A 13328-nucleotide genomic window follows, 5' to 3' on the forward strand; every position below is an offset into this window, starting at 1 on the left:
AATGGTAAGAAGAATGGTAACCAGGGCTCCTGACATGAGAAAAATGAGGATTGTTTATATAGACCAAACAAAGCTGCCGAACAGAATTACATTTTTCATACAAAGGCTAAAATACAGACATAAGACCTAATTAGCTACTATCGATTACACCAGAATGGAGTGGTTTGAAATTCTATTGTAAAGAGAGAACAGTCACAAGGGTCTCTATCTCTAACATCATTTAATCTAGGTTTGAATAAAGAATAGGAAGTCTGGATAATATATAACATCTCAACACAAAGGTCAGAAAACAATGGTCATGCATGTACCAGAGAAAAAAACCAGTTGTAACAGGTGAGTCAGCTTCTATGGCTTAACTTTTATGGCAAAAACTCTCTAAGGGTTTTGAATCTCAAACATTTGCTTATTCGGGTTTTCATACCTGTCATTAATTTGGTGATGTTATGTGATTCATCTGGGATATAAACACAGGATTGTTTTTTGTATATATTTTTCCCTTTTAAAAATTTTTATCTTTTATTTTAGAATCAAGAGGCACATGTGCAGGTTTATTACAAGGTGTACTGTGTAACGTTGAGTTTGGGAGTATGAATGAATCTGTCATGCCGGTAGAGAGCATAGTATCCTACAGGTAGTTTTAAAACCTTGCGTCCTTCCCTCCCTTCTGCTTCTTGTATTGCACAGTGTCATATTGATCTCATCTTTATGTGCATGTATACCCAATGATCAGGTCCCACTTATAACTGAGAACATATGGTATTTACCTTTCTGTTCTGCAAACTTAGCTTAGGATAATGGCTTCCAACTGCATCCACGTTGCTGCACAGAATATAATTTCTTTTGTTTTAAATGGCTGTGCAGAATACCATGGTGTATATGTACCACACTTTCTTTATCCAATTCACTGTTGATGGGCACTAGGGTTGATTGCATGTCTTTGTTATTGTGAATAGTGTTTTGATGAGCATACAAGTGCCTGTGTCTTTTTGATAAAATAATTTATTTGGGGGAAGTATGTACTGAGTAACAGGATTGGATTGCTGGGTCAATTGGTAGCACAACTTTTAGTTCTTTGAGAAATCTTCAAACTGCTCTCCATACTGGCTGAATTAATTGTTATTCCAACAAACAGTATATAAGTGTTGTCTTTCCTCCAGAACCTCATCAACATATGTTAATTTTTGACTTAAAACAAACAAACAACAAAAAAAGTCCAACTGGTGTGATTTGATACTTCATTGTCATTTTGATTTTTATGTCTCTGATGATTATTGACAATGAGAATTTTTCCGTGTTTTTTGGCGGTTTGTATGTCTTCTTTTGAGAAGCGTTTTTTCCTGTCCTTTGTCCACTTTCTAGTGGGTTATTTGCTTTTTGCTTCTTGGATTAAGTTTCTAATAGATTTTGGATATTAGACCTTTTTTAGATGGATACTTTTTGAATATTTTCTCCCATTTTGTAGGTTGTCTATTTATGACCTTGATAGTTTCTCTTGTTCTTCAGAATCTCTTTAATTAGGTCACACATTCAATTTTGCTTTTGTTGCAGTTTTTTTGAGGGCATAGCCATACATTTTTTGCCAAGGTCGATATTGAGAATGGTATTATTTAGAATTTTTTGTAGAATTTTTATATTTCGAGGTCTTACATGTCAACCTTTACTCCATCTTGATTTAATTTTTATATATGGTGAAAGGTAGTGGTCCAGTTTCATTCTTCTGCATATGAATAACCAGTTACTCCAGCACTATTTACTGAATAGAGAGTTTTTTCACCATTGTTTATTTATTTAGACTTTGTCATGGAGCAGATGGCTATAGGTGTTTAGTTTTATTTTCAAGTTTTCTATTCTGTTCCATTGGTCTATGTGTCTGTTTTTGTATTGGTAGCATGCTGTTTTGGTTATTATAGCCTTGTGGTATAATTTGAAGTTGGGTAATGTGAGGCCTCTAGCTTTGTCCTTTTCGCTTAGGATTTCTTTGGTTATTTGTGCTCTTTTGGTTCTATATAAGTTTTAGAAATTTTGTTATGCTAATTCTGTGAAAAAAATATCTTTGGTAATTTGGTAGGAATCATACTGAATCTGTAAATTGCTTTGAGGAGTATGGCCATTTTAATAATATTGATTCTTCTAATCCATCAACATGAAAAGTTTTTCAATTTGTTTATGTTGCCTCTGACTTCTTTCAGCAGTTTTTGTAGTTCTTGTTGAGCTATCTCACCTCCTCGACTAGTCACATTTCTAGGCATTTTATTCTTTTGTAGCTATTGTAAATGGGTTTGCATTCTTGATTTTACTCTCAACTTGACCATTACTAAGTGTATAGAAATGCTCCTGATTTTAGTACATTAATTTTATATACGGAAACTTTTCTGAAGTTGTTTATTAGTTCCAGTAGCCTTTTGGTAGAGGTTCTAGGTTTTCTGCAGGTATAAAATTACATAGTGGAGAGAGACAGTTTGACTTATTCTTTTCTTATTGGGACGTCTTTTATATTTTTTTCTCTTGTCTAATTGCTCTGGAGAGGATTTTCAGTACTATGTTAAATAGGAGTAGTGAAAGTGGGCATCTTTCTCTTGATCCAGTTCTCAAAAGGAATAGTTCCAGCTGTTGCCTATTCAGTATGATGCTGTCTGTGGCTTTTTCATAGATGGCTCTTCTTATTTTGATGTATGTTTCTTCAATGTCTAGTTTATTAAGGATTTTTGTCATGAAGAAATGTTGGATTTCATTGAAAGTGTTTTCTCTATTTAGATGATCATAAGGTTTTTAATTCTGTTATGTAGTGAATGATATTGAATGATATGTGTATGTTTAACCAACTTGCATCCAAGGAATAAAGCCTACTTCATCATAGTGAATTAACTTTTTGACCTACTACTGGAATTGGTGTGCTTGTATTTTGTTGAGAATTTTTGCTTTTGTGTTCATTAGGGATTTGGGCCTGAAATGTTCCTTTTTTTCATTGCTTTTCTATGTGATTTTGGTATCAGGATGATTCTGGTTTCATGGAATGAATTAGGAAGGATTCTTCCATACTCAATTTTTTGGAGTAGTTTCAGTAGAATTGGTACCACCTCTTCTATGTCTAATAGAATTTAGCTGCCAATCCATCTGGTCCAGAAATTTTTATTGGTAAGTTACTGATTTAATTTCAGAACTCATTATTGGTCTGTTCAGGGTTTCAATTTTTTCCTAGATCAATCTTGGGAGGTGATTCTAGCAATTCATTCATTCCCTCAAATTTCCTAGTTTTTGAACATAGATGTATTTGTAATAGTCTCTAAGGATCTTTTCTATTTCTGTGAAATTGGTTGTTATGTCACCTTGTAATTTCTGACTGTGTTTATTTGGATCTCCCCTCTTTTTTTTCTTTAAGCTAGCAGTCTATCCATTCTGTTTATTCATTTGAAAATTTATTTTTGGTTTTGTTAATCGTTTGTATGGAATTTTGGCTTTCAATTTTGCTCAGTTTGCTCTGATTTGGGTTATTTATTTTCTTCTGCTAGTTTTGGGGTTGGTTTGTTCTTGTTGTTCTAGTTCCTGTATGTTCAATTTTAGATTGTTAATTTAACTAACTTCTTGATGTAGGCTTTTAAAAATATATATTTCCATAGGTTTTTGGGGAACTGGTGGTATTTGATTACATGAGTAAGTTTTTTAGTGGTGATTTGTGAGATTTTGGTGCACCCATCACCCAAGCAGTATATACTGAACCCAATTTGTAGTCTGTTAGTGCTATAAACTTTTTAACACTGCTTTGGTATGTTGTATTTATTTTTAACAATTTCAAAGCATTTTTTGATTCATGCCTTAATTTCATTGTTTACCAAAAGTCATTCAGGAGAGAGTTGTCTATTTGCATGTAATTTTTTTGGTATTAAGAAATCTTTTTGATAATGATTTCTATTTTTATTGTCCTGTAACCCAAGAGTGTGCCTGGTATGATTTATATATATATATATATATATATATATATATATATATATATATTTAAATTTGTGATACTTGTTTTATGGGTGAGTATGTAGTCAATCTTAGAGTATGTTCTGTGTGCATATGAGAATAATGTATTTTCTGGAATTCTTGGATGGAGTATTTTGTAGATGTCTTTAAGGTGTCCAATTGGTCAAGTGTCAAGTTTAAGTCCAGAATGTCCTTGTTAATTTTCTGCCCTTGAAGAACTAACACTGTCAGTGAGATGTTGAAGTCCCTCGCTATTATTGTGTGACTGTCTAAGACTTTTTGTAGGTTGAGGAAAACTAGTTTTATGAATCTGAGTGTTCCTATGTTGGGTGCATATAAATTTAGGATAAATTTTCTTGTAGAATTGAACCATTTATTATTATGTAATGCACTTCTTTGTCCATTTTGAGTGTTGTTCTTTTAATGTCTGTTTTATCTGTTGTAAGAATAGCAACTTTTGCTCTTTTTTTTTCTTTTGCATGATAGATTTTTCTCCATTCCCTTACTTTTAGCCTGTGGTTGTCATTACATGTGACATGGCTTTCTTGAAGACAGTAGAAGGTTGAGGCTGGTAGTTTTTTAAATCCAATTTGCCACTCTCTCTTTTTAGTGGAGTATTTAGACCCTTTACATTCAAGCTTAATAAAGATATTTGAGGTTTTGATCCTGGTCATTGTGTTGTTAGCTGGTTATTTTATAGACTTCATTGTGCACTTTGGGAGGGTGAGGTGGGCAGATTAACCTAGGTCAGGAGTTCAAAACCACCCTGATCAACATGGTGAAACCCCATCTCTACTAAAAATACAAAATTAGCCAGGTGTGCTGGCATATGCTTGTAATCCCAGCTACATGGGAGGCTGAGGCAGGGGAATTGCTTGAACCCAGGAGGCAAAGCTTGCAGTGAGCCAAGATCGCACCATTGCACTCCAGCCTGGGTAACAAGAACAAAACTCCATCTCAAAAAATGATAATAAAATAGACTTGATTGTGTAGTTGTTTTTTAGTGTATGTGGGCAATGTACTTAGGTACATTAAGTATTGTTTTTGTGGTAACAGTAATTGTTCCTTCATTTCCATGTTTAGCACTTTCCTAACATCCTCCTGTAAGACTGGCCTAGTGGTAATAAATTTCCTTAGCTGTTGCTTTTCTGGAAAAAAAAAAAAAAAAAAAAAAAAATTCTCCTTCACTTAAGAAGTTTAGTTTGGCATAATATGAAATTCTTGGTTGGAATTTATTTTCTTTATTGATCCTAAAATATGCCTTCAATTTCTTCTGGTTTGTGACTTTTCCATTAGAACGTTAGCTGCTAGCCTGATGGGGTTCCCTTTTTTTGTCACCTGACACTTGTCTCTAGCTTCCTTTAAGATTTTTTTCTTCAATGTTGATCTTAGATGATCTCATGAGTATGTGTCTTTGGAATGGTCATCTTCTATAGTATATTGTAGTTTTGTTTTTTTTTTTTTCTTGAATTTGCATGTCGATTTCTCTAACAAGGTAGGGAAGATTTTCATGAACTATATCGTCAAATATGTTCTCTAAGTTTCTTATTCTCTCAGGAATGCCAATGTGTTGCAGGTTTGGTCTCCTTATATAATTCCATATTTCTCAGACATTTTGGCCACTTTTAAAAATTCATTTAAAAAATGTCTAATTGAGTTGATTCCAAAGACTGGTCTTCAAACTCTGAAATTTTTTATTAGCTTGCTGTATTCTTTTGTTAATACTTCCAATTATATTGTACAATTCTTGTAGTAATTTTTTTCAGTTCTATACGTTGAATTTGGTTCTTTTGTAAAATTGCTATGTCATGTTTCTTCTCTTGGATCATTTTACTGGTTTCCTTGAATTGGGTTTTGTATTAGTTCATTTATGTTGTTGTAAAGGAATACCTGTGACTGGGTAGTTTATGAATAAAAGAGATTAATTTTGGCTCATGATTCTGAATGCTATACATGAAGCATGGCACCAACATTTCTCCTGGTGAGGACCTTAGGAAGCTTTCAATCATGGCAGAAGACAAAGGGCATGCTGACACATCAGATGGTGAGAGAGGGAGTGGAAGGGGTACCACACTTTTTAAAAGAATTATATCTTATGTGCATTCAGAGCAATATCTCACTCATTATCATGAGGACAACACCAAGCCATTCATGAGGGATCTACCCCAGTGATGCAAACACCTACTACTGTGCCTACCTCCAAAATTAGAGGTCATATTTTAACATCAGACTTGGAGGATAACACATCCAAACCATATCATTCTATCCCTGGCCCCCCAGATTTTAGGTTCTTCTCAGATTGCAATATAAAATTATCCCTTACCAATAATCTCCCAAAGTCTTAACTAGTTGTAAGCATTAACTTAAATGTCCAAAATCTCATCCGAGACTCTAGGTACATTTCTTCCTTTTTTTTTTTTTTTTTTTTTTGCCTATGGAATAAAAAGCACGCTATTTACTTGCAAAATGCAATGGTAGTACAGGCATTGGGTAGGCATTCCCATTCCAAAATAGAGAAAATAGCCAATAGAAAGGGCAATAGGCCCCCCAGAAGTCTGAAACCCAGGAGGGCAGACTTTAATTCTTAAAGCTCCAAAATAATCCTTGAATCCATGTCCTGAATCCAGGGTACACTGGTACAGGGGGTGGGGTCCAAAGGCCTGGAGCAGCTCTACCCATATGCCTTTGCATGATGCAGCTCCTGTGGCTACTCTCATGGGTTGAAGTTGAGTGCCTGTGGCTTTTCCAAGCTCAGGGTGCAAGCTGCCAATGGATCTACCACTGTGGGATCCAGAAAGCTGCAGCTCTGTTTCCACAGTTCCACTAGGCAGTACACTAATGGGGACTCTCTGTGGGGTGTCCAACCTCATATTTCCCTTCCACACTACCCTATTAGATGTTCTCTGAAGGGCGTATGCCGATGTAGCAGGCCTCTTTCTGGGAACTCAGGTTTTTCCATACATCTTTTGAAATCCAGGGGTGAGCTAATTTTCCTTACCTCTTGAATTTTGCAAGGCTGCAGACTTAACAACACATGGAAACAGTCAAGAATTACCACTTGTACCTTCTGAATCAGTGGTCAAAGCTGTATCTGGGACAGTTTGTGCTGAGGCTGGAGCCGGAGCAATCTAGATGTTTGGAACAGTGTACCAAGAGTGCACAGGGCATCAGTGTCCTTTTCCTGGCCCCATGGGCCAGTCTTTTCTCCTAGGCATCTGGATCTGTGATGGGACAGGCTGCCTCAGATATTTCTGAAATGCTTTTAAGGCTTTTTTTTTTTTTTTTCATTGATTCAGATATTAGCAGTTGGATCCCCTTTAGTCATGTAAATTTCTCTAGCGAGTAGTTGCTCCTCAGTATTCTTCCCCTGAAAATATTCTTTCCTTCTGTACCACACTGCTAGGTTTTGACTTTTTAAAACTTTTATGCTCTTCTTTCCTTTCAAATATATGTTCCAACTTTAAAGCATTCCTTTGCTAGCTTATCATTGGCTGTTAGAGGCAGCCAGGTCATGTCTTGAATACTGCTTAGAAATCTATTCTTCCAGATACTTTAGGTCATTACTCTTAAATTTAAACTTCCACAGAACCCTAGGACATAAGCATAATGCAGCCTTTTTTTTTTTTTTTTTTTTTTTTCGCTTGGCATAATATGAGTGATCTTTACTCCAGTTTCAAAAAACTTTCTCATTTCCATCAGAATCCTTGTCAGTCTGGCTTCACTGTCTATATTTCTACCAGCATTTTGTTTACAACCACTTAACAATCCTCTAAGAAGTTTCAACCTATTCCCTACATCTTCTTGTCTTCTTCTGAGTTCTCCAAATGCTTCCAACCTCTGCCAGCTACCAAGTTCCAAAGTTGATTCCATATATTGTGTTATCTTTGTAGTAATGCCCCACTTCCCATTACCATTCGTTTTTGTATTAACTCATTTCCATTGTTATAAAGAACTACCTAAGACTGGGTAATTTATAGAGAAAAGAGATTTATTTTGGCTCATGATTCTGAAGACTGTACAGGAATGCATGGCAACAGCATCTGCTAATGGTGAGGGCCTCAGGAAGCTTTCCATCATAGTAGAAGGCAAAGGAGGAGCTGCTGTATAACATGGTGTGTGTGCGGTGGGGGCAGGGCGTGGGGGCAGGAGTAAGTGCTACACTATTTTTTAAAAATTACTATTTTTTTAAAGACATGCAATGTGAAATAAGCATGTCGTGGAGAATGGGGTAGCCATCCCCTCAAGCATTTATCCTATGAGTAACAAATAATCCAATTACATTCTTTAAGTTATTTAAAAATCTACAATTAAGTTATTGACTACAGTCATCCTATTGGGCTATCAAATAGAATAGTAGATCTTATTCATTCTTTCTAACTATTTTTTTGTACCCATGAACAATCCCCACCTTCCCGCCGAAACCCCACTACACTTCCCAGCCTCTGGTAACTATCCTTCTATGCTCTCTATGAGTTCAATTGTTTTGATTTTAAGATACCACAAATAAGTGAGAACATATTATTTCTGTCTTTCTGTGCTATACTCTTTTAACCAACTAGATCTTGTGTGAACTCAGAGTGAGAACATATTCATTATTGTGAGAAAAGTACCAAGCCATTAATGAGGGATCTGCCCCCATGACCCAAAATCTTTAACTAGATTCACCTCCAATATTGTAGGTCACATGTCAACATGAGATTTGGAGAGGACAAAATATCCAAGTCATATCAGGTTTCATCTTTCTCCTGAATGTCTTCCTTGCCACCTAGATTCTAAATTCTGTGGATATCATTTCAATCAGGTTAAGAACTGTTTCTAGGGAGTTAGGGCCATCATTTGGAGGTAAGAGGACCCTGACTTCTTTCATTGGCATTGCTCTCAGGCTAATTCTTTCTCATCTGAAAGTCCTGGCATTCCTTTATCATTTTGAATTGCTGTCTTTTGGATGGGGCTTTTTGTTTTTATACACTTTATTTCCCTGAGTTTGACTTTGGTGTAAGTTGAGAATAGTCTATTGACTTCACTTCTGGGTGCTTTCAGAGGGCCAAGACTCTGCATGGGATCTTTATTTGTGACTAAATTCCTGTGTTGGGTTTCACAGGCAAGGTATACTGAAGAAATCTTTTGTTGTTGTTGTTGTTGTTGTTGTTGTTGTTGTTGATGTAGTGCAGGCTGCAATCCAGTAGATCTGCAATCCAGTAGATGCCACCTAAGAGTAATGTCCAACAGACAGGCTCTTAATGACATGGCTCTTTTGTATTTTAGTCATTCGCAGCTGTTCTATGTGGGGAGAGATATGGGGGATGGGAGGACAGATGACTCCCGTGCTAGGTCCATTCCCAGGCCTTAGGGGACCCCTCTCCAATCACTGTCACCCTGCCTGTAATTCCTTAGCCCAAAAGGGGCCCTGCCAAGCTACACTTTCCTCTCCTTTAGGGTTGACTCAAGCTGAAGGTTAGTTCACCGGGAGATCTATGGAATTCTGGAGGCCCACTGATCCTCTGCTGTGCTTGCCAGAATCAGAGTGGGTTGTGGAGTATGCCTGTGTGTGGTCTGTTCATGCAGTAGATCAACAGCAGGAGATCTTCAGGCAGGGCAGTGTTGCTGTGGGTGTGCCACTGGTATGGCACAAACATCCCAAGGAATTTTGCCCATAAGACAGCTACAGGGACCACCTAGATTATTCTCCTTTGACTGGACCTCCTTCCAGTGGCTTCCTCAGTAATTGGCCCAATCAGATACTTTTATCCTAAGCTTTCTGCACCAAGCTCATTGGGGAATTAGATGTTCCAGTCTGTGCGGCTCCCTTGGGCAGAGGCTGTGGTTGAAAGACAAGTAACAGGGTGTGAACTACTCAACCTGGTGCCCAAGCATAACCTAGTGAATATCCTCCTAACCATCCTATGGGTAACCATAGCTATAGATTAGTGCCACACAGCCAAGATGTTTTATTGGGAGCTAACCAATAGAATTTTTGTGTAATCTATTAGCATAGTTTGGGAATCATTGCAAAAAGAGGTTTTCTTCATGGGCAACAGCTGGTGGTTGTAGTACCAGGACATAAGGACTAAAGATAAAAAGAATTTTAGTGAGAGCTTATAAAAGAAGCATCTTTTAACAATTTTTAGTATTAAACATTTATTTAGCTAGAAGCCTGGGCCACAGTTTTGAGTTTTAACTGTCTATATCACATGCCATCTTTTTCTCAGCCTGGTGTCAAGTTAATTCAAAGTTGGAGGTCACCTCTGGAGAAATAGTGAAATCAGAAGTGTCAGCCTTCTTTAGATAATACATATGAATACATGAATTTATGCCTTCTAACTTAGCAGTGCAAGGGTTGGTAAGGAGTACCTGATAAGGTCCATACCACTTTGGTAAAGGAGAAGATTTTTTTGTTGTTTGTTTGCTTTGTTTTTTTTTTTGTTTGTTTGTTTTGTTTGTTTTATAAATATTGTTTCCAATAGACAAAATCTCCTAGTTGAAGTCCATGGTCCTTGGAAGTTTTGTTTTCTGGGAGTTCACAGTGAAAACATTCTTTTACTAATTTATAATTTGTATGTAATTACATCATAAGGCCATTGTGATAGCTAAACATGTCTCCCTTCACTATTAAAGGCATACAGTTTCCTGGAGACAATTTCATAGGTCTGCCTTTTATCATTGTGAATGGGGATAACTGGTGCTTTCCAAAAATGTACAACCCCAGATTAAGAAGAACCCATGGAAGAGCTTTTGGCCAAGAAATTTTAAAAGCCTCAGTTGATTTTTTGAACTGAGTTTGATTATTCCGTTGATCAATTCCACTAACCCAGATGACTGGGGATGGTAAACACAATGGAAATGTTGGAGAATGGGCCAAATTTTGCACATGAATTGAATTATTTGTCTAGTGAAGTGAGACTATTGTTATGAGTTTCCAGAACTCCCCAGGTTGGAATACTTTTTTCTAAGTGAATTTTACTCACCAACAAGTCTGCTGCTATTTTGTGTGAAAATGCCTCTACCCATTCAGAAAAAATGTGCAAATCATTACCAGAGTATATTTGTATGTTTTTGAAGATGGTAACTGGGTGAAATCTAATTGCTATGCCTGAAAAGGGGCCTCAAGTGAAGGAAAATGTCCTTCAGAGCTATGTAATAATTTCCTTGGATTATATTTTTAACAAAAGTAATAGCAATTTTATACCTTATGAGCTATAGTCAGAGGTTTCCAAAAATATTGTTTTTCCCAAGCAATTGTTTTGTCAGGGCTCCAGTGAGTTAGGTCTGGTATATAGGTTAAAAATGGTAACCGTAGTTCAGCAGCAAGTATAAGCAAATTGTTTGGCCCATACTATACCTCTTCTTTGGGGGAACACGTTTCCTTTTTGTTTTCCAACTTTTCTGTTCTAATATTGGAGCTCTGGATTGAGCTAATTTTATGTTAAATTCAGAGTTTTTTTTTTTTTTTTTAAGTTAATATAGATTTCTTTTTATTTTCTGTTGGTTCATTTGTTTGTTTGTTTAGATGCATTTAGAACAGCTTTGTGTTACCTTATTAACTAGTTGATTTCCTTTGCTTTCTGGTGTATCTGATTTCAAATGGCCTGAAATTTTAATTATGTTTGGGAATAATATAGCTTCCAACAATTGTAAAATTATCTGCCCATTTTCTATGAATTGACTAGAAGAGGTTAAAAATTCTGTCTGTTTCCATTGCATTCCATAATTATGAGCTACTTCGAAAGCATATCTACTGTTTGTATAGATATTAGCAGTTGCTCTTTTTGACAATCAACAAGCCCTAATCAACAAAATTAATTCTGCTTTTGGAGCTCAGGTAACTTCTGGAAGGTAGGCACATTCTATTTCTTCAGTTAAAGATAATATTGAGTAGCTTGCACGGTAAATCCCAGATGCATCCTTTAAGATCCATCTTTAAACCAAACTACATCAGCATAATTAAGGAGACGCTCTTCTCCTAGGACAGAGAAGTTGAAAAGTTGAAGTTATGCGATTGTGCAGTGTTTCATCTGAAAGTGAAGGCAAAAGAACTGCAGGACTTAGATTTTTATACCTAGAGATGGTGATATGAGAAGCTGAAAGAAGTAAAACTTCATATAAAGCTAATCTGCTAACTGAATAACATTGAGTGTGGTGAAGCTTAGCAATAATTTCACAAAATGAGGGATGAAAACACTATGGGGTGTCCCCTTTACAATTTCTTCAGTTACCTTAACCAACAAAGCAGTGATTATTATGGCGGTGCCACAAGGTGGTAGTCCTATAGCCACCGGGTATAACTGCTGGCTATAGTACCGTAACAGGTTCATTTTGGTCTCAATGTTTTTGAGTTAGGACCCTCAAAAGTGTTAGCACTACTTTCATGTATATATAATGAAAATGAAAAATTATAATTTGGATGCCCCAAAGCTGAGGTATTAGCAAGGTAACTTTTTATCATTTCTAATGTTAGTTGACCTTTTGTCCAATCTAGAGGGTCTAATATGTCTTGTTTTAAGACAGCGTATAAGGGCTGGTATTTTAAGACATAGCTTGGGATTCACTTTCTATAATATCCTGTCAGTCTCCCAAACCCTCTCAACACTTTCTTGGTTGTTGGTGGTAGAAAAGCTAAGATCTCTTTTAGTCTGTCTCGATTAATAAAAATTCCTTCCTTTGATATTAGATAGCCTAAGTAGTTTACTTGTTTTTTTGACAAAATTGAAGTTTACCTTTAGAAGCCTTGCGTCTCGGCCAGGCGCGGTGGTTCACGTCTGTAATCCCAGCACTTTGGGAGGCCAAGGTGGGTGGATCACGAGGTCAGGAGATCAGAGACCATCCTGGCTAACACAGTGAAACCCCGTCTCTACTAAAAATACAAAAAATTAGCTGGGCGTGGTGGCAGGTGCCTGTAGTCCCAGCTACTTGGGAGGCTGAAGCAGGAGAATGGCCTGAACCCGGGAGGCGGAGCTTGCAGTGAGCCGAGATCGTGCCACTGCACTCTACCCTGGGCGACAGAGTGAGACTCTGTCTCAAAAAAAAAAAAAAAAAAAAAAAAAGAAGACTTGTGTCTCTTTAAGGCTAATTGTTATAACAAGTGAATTCCATTTTCAGTAGAGAATTGGTTCTACTCTGAGCAGAGGAGTAAATTATCTATCTATTGTACTAAAATATATTTTTAAAGTCCGTATCTGAGAGACATCTTCTTTTAATATCTGTGAAAAGTTCGGCTCTTAGTATAGTACTGAGGCATCACCGTCCATGTGTATTGTCTGTTTTCCAAAGTGAAAATAGATAAATGAATTATTTTTATTCATAGAAATACTAAGGAATGTATAACCTAAGTCTATTATAGTAAAGAACTCACCTTCAGTTGGAAC

Source organism: Rhinopithecus roxellana, chromosome 7, assembly GCF_007565055.1.
Source record: "Rhinopithecus roxellana isolate Shanxi Qingling chromosome 7, ASM756505v1, whole genome shotgun sequence".
NCBI classification, from domain to species: Eukaryota; Metazoa; Chordata; class Mammalia; order Primates; family Cercopithecidae; genus Rhinopithecus; species Rhinopithecus roxellana.